This window comes from Ruditapes philippinarum, unplaced genomic scaffold (genome assembly GCF_026571515.1).
Source record: "Ruditapes philippinarum isolate M1 unplaced genomic scaffold, ASM2657151v2 ctg3164_1_1_1_1, whole genome shotgun sequence".
NCBI classification, from domain to species: domain Eukaryota; kingdom Metazoa; phylum Mollusca; class Bivalvia; order Venerida; family Veneridae; genus Ruditapes; species Ruditapes philippinarum.
The window spans coordinates 29,481-37,074 of record NW_026860755.1 but is presented as its reverse complement, the minus strand read 5'-3'; positions in this window follow the sequence as shown (position 1 = coordinate 37,074).

The window sequence follows — 7,594 nt, the reverse complement described above, 5'->3', positions numbered from 1 at the left end:
CCCTTTGTTAATTTTCATATTTCATTTTTGTCTTGGCCATTTCTACTAAACTCATCCGACTCGCGGAGATCTAGTTGTTACTAGTCCATGAATTGTAGTTACTCAAGAAGGATTTGACCTAGAGCAATGAAACTTTACAGGAATGTTGAACATTATGTGTAGTTGTGCACGTGGGTATTTTCGTCTGGATTTAATATTTGGAAAGTTATGGCCCTTGACATAGTAAAATTTTGCAATTTTCAACTTGTGTCGCATGTAACTCAAAAAGTATTTGACTTAGAGTAATGAAACTTTACAGGAATGTTGATCAGCATGTGTAGTTGCGCATCTGGGTATTTTCGTCTGGAATTATTTAGGATTTTTAGAGTTATTGTCCTTGACTTGGTAAAATTTTGCAGTTTTCAACTTGTGTCACATGTAACTCAAAAAGGATTTGACATAGAGTCATTAAACCTTACGGGAAGGTTGCTCAGCATATTTAGTTTTGCACCTGGGGGTTTGGCTTGTGGATTTATCCAGCATTGTAGAGTTATTTCCCTTGACTTAGTAAAAAACGTTTCATTATGTTGTTATTTGTTCCTTGAGTGCTTGAGTGAGAATCAACCAACTTTACAGGAATAATGATCAACATCACTAAATTACAGGAATAATGATTTACATCACTGTGAAGCTATGAACCTGGGACTTTCATGTGGATTTTTTCAGTTTTGTTAGAGTTATTGCCCTTGACTTACAGTAGTATAAATTAACAATTTTCATCTTGTTCATGCATAGCTCAAAAAGTATTTATGTTTTCTTTCATTTCATTCAGCCAAACATAAATGATTTATCATTTAACTCCATTATTAATATCCTACAGGGATAAAATATAAATAAGAAAGACAATATAGGAGTGGCTACTACAGGTTCACTTTAATTTATCGAATAATTTACAATTTTCAACTTGTTCATGCATAGCTCAGAAAGTATTTCATTTGTAGGCCTGAATGTTTAAAAGAATGTTGGTCAGCATACGTACTTATGCACCTTGGGATTTACTTGTGAATTTATTCAGTATTTGTAAAGTTCTTGCCCTTTACTTAGTAAAAGATTTTTAGTTTTCAAAAAATATTTGACCTAGAGTCATAAGATTGACAGAACAGTGGCGCGAAGGGGAGACCCGTGTCCTATGGACACATTCCTAGTTATTCAAAATGTTTGTCTTGTTTTATTTTTCATTAAAATTATATGTAGTTCAAACAAATTGTGAATGCATGAAAGCATCTGTTTTACTTGAAAATTTAGAACCATATTTTCAGTTTCAATCAACAAATATCCCAACATTTGTATATTTACAATTAAAAAATCACGAGACAGTTAAAAAGATGTCATTCTCATTGACACTCTGATTTCATTTTAGTAAACAAATCCTGGGCAATAAGATATTTTAGGTAGCTGTGCTATTTGTAGGTAGGTCGCGGGAGGGGGGAACAAACAATATTTTACATTCAGGGGTACGCCTAAGTTTTTAGGCTTGGTAGGAACATTGCCCTTCCCAAGATAATGGCACCAACTGATTTTGAGGTAATTAGATTTAAAGCTCAAGATGACATAAAGTTTAAGTACCTTTAAATATGTGTAACATTGTAAGGTATAGTTTATGTAACTCAGGAAAAATTCTGATTGCCATTAGTTTTAAGATTGGTCCATTTGATTATAAGTTCAAGGTCTCAGTGACATGTAAACTCATTGTCCCAAGGTTTTGAACATTTCCAGGGACATTGCTTAGATTAGTAATTAAGCATTAGTTTGGAGTTAATAAGGTCTAAGGTCACAATTACTTAAGCATAATATCCTTCATCACCAGAAACCCTTAAAGGGGTTAGCTCAAGTTCATACAATTTGGTTGGAATTAAGATATTAATTATTTCCTTCTACAATATTGGCCATCTTCACACTTTCTCTTCCTGTTAAGACAGCATGGATTGAATAAAAAATAAAACTATAACTGTAAAGAAGTCACTGTTGCACAATTTTAAGAGTAAGAAAAAGAAGATATGCTGTTCATTTGAAAATATTTTATTGTTGTTTTACTGCCAATGTTCAAATACATGTTTCAATTTATCTGTGTTTTTGTTATTTTAACAACATTCAAAAATGTGTCCTGAAACGTGCTAAGAGAAGTGGAGTGTAAATTAACATTGAAAGTTATTTGTTAAACATTGTTACAATCTGTGATCTTATTTGAATTTTAAAAAAGTACATTTGACATCAGAAAATAGAGAAATAAAGAATTCCTGCAGAAAGCCCAAAATGACAAAATTGAAACTGTTGCAGGCTCTATTTGGTGAGCCTGTTGGAAAGTGCAAGTTACCTTCCATGCCCCCCTAGCACCAGCTTTAGCAGAATTCAACATTTGAACATAAAGTGGTGAAATTTATGGTTTTATGCCATACCAGTGTACATAATCCAGAGATTAGGATTTAATTCTTGGCAATCTTATTTTCAGTGGAATGCAACTGTTCATTGTTAACAGAATAACATTTACACAGTTTGCACTGTGTTTGTATTGGAATGAAATTCTCATTAGTACATTATTTTCCAAAATGTGCACTTTTACAAAAGGCTAACATAAAAATCAGGTCTTGAGTGATCATTTTCAAAATTATAGGCATCAGAACTTTAACTTGGTTCTTTTTCTATTCTTGTTTGCTTATAAATTGAAGTATAATTATACATTATCATATATCAAACGGTTGAGTCTGTAGATGTTAAATATGTATCGGCTTTTGCATGCAGTTGACTGGTTATTTAATCTGGTAACACCTTATACAGGTTATTACACCAGATTGCCAAATTATATTTCTTTTCATTATAATTTCCTTACACAGACACTTTGGTTTGGAGCTCAAAACGCCTTTAAAATATAAAAAAAAACTTAATATAAGCCGTTTTGAAAAAAAAATCATATTTCAACATCTATAATATAATACAGATTGAGCACCAAAGCCCAAGTGTCTGTGTTTCATAATACACAACCATGTATTTACATGACGCACACTTCTGTATGCCATATTACTACGATGGAAGCTTGGCAATAGGTACGTATTATTTCTGGTACGAAGCGATCATAAAGAACGGCTAATTTACCGATTTCAAATGACCACAGCAACCGTACGACATAGACATGACCAACGCTCCATCTTCTTGTTTACTGTAGATCAGTCTCAGATTTTGTTCTTTTTCCGATTGTTTCGTAACGCGTTACGAGGATATAAGCTACATTCTTTAGCTAATAAATAGCTTTTCATATCGTTTATTAATTACAAAACATAAAATAAAATTGCATCCCTCATTTATATTATATCTCCTAATATCGGGGTCGCAAGTTTGTTGACGTTTCTAATTATAGCGTTTCCGAACTTGTTTCTAATTATAGCATTTCCGAACTTTTCCGTATGCAAATGAGTTAATTCCGAATGAAACCGATCGGGCCCGAGAGCTTTTACAATGGCGGGGATTTCAAAAACTGGCGATATCATATCCAGTTGCATCCGAGTGTTTCGGCGAAATAAGATTAAAATTGTATAGCAGTTCATCATTAATGAGGATATACTTATGATTTAGGTGATAATTTCTGAAAACTAAGTTGTAGGGTAAAATATCATCGTTGAACGGTATTATAACTTTAATGGTAAGAATGAATATGGGCGGGAAATTTGTATTTACTTTGATTTTTTTTTAATTAAGTTTTTAACACATTGAAGCTGAAAAAGTCTGAATGATAGACCGATCTTACCAATAAATGAATAAAATAATTAAAATTATCCGGGGCGTATACTCATACATTCTTAAATGCTCTTTATTTTATGATGGAAACTAAAAAAAAAATATTGCAAACATGCAATACTATAAATCTAAACACTGAAAAGCAATTCTATAATAACAATGTTTCATTTCTTACACAATATTGAAAAATGTAGATTGAAGTTTAAAAAGAATTAAATAAATGATTGAGAGACCTTTAAATTGATTGAAATTTTTAAATAGTTTAAATAACTGAATAATTCTTTCACAATCAATGAACGCATTCCAGAAACAAACTAGACGTGGACACCATGTCGAAGCACGGACAATAATGTAAAGATAAACTAGGCTTATATTTGATATTTGAAATCAGTGATAATAGCTACACAGTCTCTTTGTAAATGTAAAATAAACATGTTTTGAGTACACACAGACTACATATGTTATGTTTTGAACTCTACACGTTGTAGGTAAATACAGTATGAATACATAGTGTGGTTAAAAAGACTGGCAGTTTTTTGTTTTGTTTTTTTTAGAAACGATCAACTTTACTTGACCCGTTATACAGAATGTTACTTCCACACTTTTTGAGTGTTCTATTATTCAAATTAGACATATTCAGTATGAATTTTATGCATTTCAATTAATTTCAGCAACAAAAATATTTTACTCAAAGATGAGCCTAGTACATCTTTAATATTGGATGTCATTAAACTGACAAAGACATATAAAATAAATGATAAAAAGCCAAATGGTAAGATTTGGAAAAAAAAAAATTTAAAGGATAGGAAAATTTTAAGGCATCACCTTTAACAACTCATTATTGATATTAATTTCAATATACTGTAGATAAATAATTCAAAACACACGAAAAACAATATATCATACGAGATGTTAAGGAATTTTATAAACTTTCTGCATTTTTACAGTACCCTACATAATTTTCCTTTTAATAATTATATATGCACATGTAAATACATCGACTTAAATTGTCAAAAAAGGATACTCTTAAGAAAACTCAAAACGGGAAAAAAGTGAAAATGTCGCTGACTCGGTTTGATTGGGGGCAATTTTATAGACAATTAAATATAAGTTATTATAGAAACCGTCAAAGACATATACAAATCGACTTTGCATCTATTTAACATATAAAGCAAAATCTTTACTTTGAAAACCAGCACACATATGTTCATAAACGTTGTAATTATGTATTCATATTTCATGAAAAATATTCCAGGTGACAAATGATATGTTTTCGTATGTTTAAGTAGCATTTAGTGATTTAACTTATTAAAATCGTATATATGTCTTTTCTCTCTAAACAGATATAGATATTAAAACGGTTAGATGTATTAAGACGAAGAACATGATCAAATACCAGAACAAAGTGAATTTTCTTGGCAATCTTAATACACTTATATAAGATACGTAGAATAGCCGGTTAGATAGTTTACTTATAATGAAAGAGTAACATCTCTCTCCTTTCTAATTTTTATTTATCCCTTCTGTTACATAATTTGAAGAAAAGTCACTTCGTAAATGAATATCAATTTAACTTTGTAAGTTTATATACGTTTATTTAGATTTACTGACAATGCACACTTTGACCTATAGAAAAGGACAACAACATGTTGGCAAATGCTAAATACTTGCACATATGTTTTCTGAAAATGTCACAGAATTTACAAGCAATATGCTCCTATCTTTATCTTATAGTGACAGAAGTAAAACTGATCATTCCATATATTTTAAAAGTCGACTTAATGTCCATTTCTTTTTACGATTCTTTAATATATCAATCTTCACAAATTGATATTTTGACTTTAAGTCTATTTTTGTGCAATAAAATACCGGTATCCTAGAATACACATAAAAGAATAGTTTCAAGATATTAGCTTTTTTATTTCATAGGTTTTCAAAGTTTCAGAAAACCAGTTTTGTTACAATGCCATTTTCGAAGGGATTTTTTATAGTTGTTTTTGCGAAATGATAAAAAACTTCCAGTTTTTTGAAGGAAAAAGCATGTATGTTTACTCATTCAAACTCGGCAATCTGCCCGAACGGAAGAATTGTTCCAAACTTTACATAATATCAGGAAATGAAATGACAGAAAATAATATGACATTACTTTGCTTTTTCCAAATGTTTTTTATTTTTGCGCATTTTATTGGAAGTTTCTTATCTGAAGTTTGATGAGTTGTATACTTCAGTAGAATCCCTACTTAAGACCACCTCGGATTTCAGACCATCACGCTTTTTATCTTGTTATCTTTTGTATTTATTTTTAATTTTTTTTTTTTTTTTTTTTTTTTTTTTTTTTACTTATTTTTTGCTTTATTTGTTAGGTTATTTATCATTACAATGAGATAATGTTATGAAATATACAACATCACATCGCATTTGAAGTTTATTAAGTATATCTTTAAGAAACGATTCGCCCTTATGCTGTTTTTTTAGTTTGCTTTTTCCATTTTTTTGTTATTTGCGCATATTATTGGAAGTTTTTTTATCTGAAGTTTGATGAATTGTGTACTACTTTACAGTAATAACTTCAATATTTTATATAAACTTTTTTTATAAATTCTATAGCATACTTATTATCAGATTTAATATTATCAGTGCGTATAGGTCATAGTTAAAATCGCCTTTGAACGGGATTTTCTCTTATTCTGTCTCGTTATGTTCGTTCCTGTTTTCTTGTTATTTTTTATTGTTTTCCCTTCTGTTTGCTTCTTAAAAATGCTTATATTTCCATTAGTTTGTGCTAAATGAATATTTGTAACGTTTATATCATTCCTTTATGAGCGATTCATTAAATAAACAACAATAAACAGCATTTTAAGGTGTTTTTTGTTGGTGTTTTTTTAAGTATTTAAAAACATGCGCCCTTGTACAGTTTTCTTACTCTACTTTTTAAAGATTAATATATGTATTAATTCGGAAGTTAAGTTTTTTGTATTAGCTGATTAATTGTCTCATTCTTAACTGAAATAACCTCAACATTTTATGTGAATATTTTCATAATTTCTTCAATATACTTGTATCCACTTGTAATATTGCGTATTTCCCATAGTAAATATTCGCCGTTGTACGAGATAATTAGTTTGAAAAGATAAGTATCCATCTCTAGGGTACAGTTCGCCAAAGCTCTAATCCTTCACAGTGTGATGTCGATGATATGACTTTCATTTCACTGATAAAAGCCAGTGGTTAGCATTGAACAAATACTTTTATCGAACTCGTTCAAAAAAAAAATTCTGTATCAAATATTCATTTATTTGAGATTGTGTATTTAAGAAAATTAAATGTAGATATTAAGAAGAAGTATAACATTTAGTTTATGTTATCATAAAATGTTCGAAGTAATTTGGAAAAGTCAGATGGGTAATCTACGGTCAAAAACTAGGTCACCGGATCTAAATTAGAAAAAGCTTGTTAACACTCTACTGCCTGCAGTTTTGATTCAAATATTCTGGAAATTTGTCAGGAAGATTGTTTTGATGATTTCTAGATCAAGTTCGAAGATGGGTCATATTTGGTCAAAAACTAGGTCACAAGAGCTAAAAATAGAATAAGCTTGTTAACACTCTAGTGGCTGCAGTTTTGATACAAATATTCTGGAAATTTGTCAGGAAGGTTGTTTTGATGATTTCTAGGTCAAGTTCGAAGATGAATCATCTCCGGTCAAAAACTAGGTCACAGGAGCTAAAAATTAAAAAAGCTTGTTAACACTCTAGTTGCTGCAGTTTTGATCCAAATATTCTGGAAATTTGTCAGGAAGGTTGTTTTTGATGATTTCTAGGTCTTG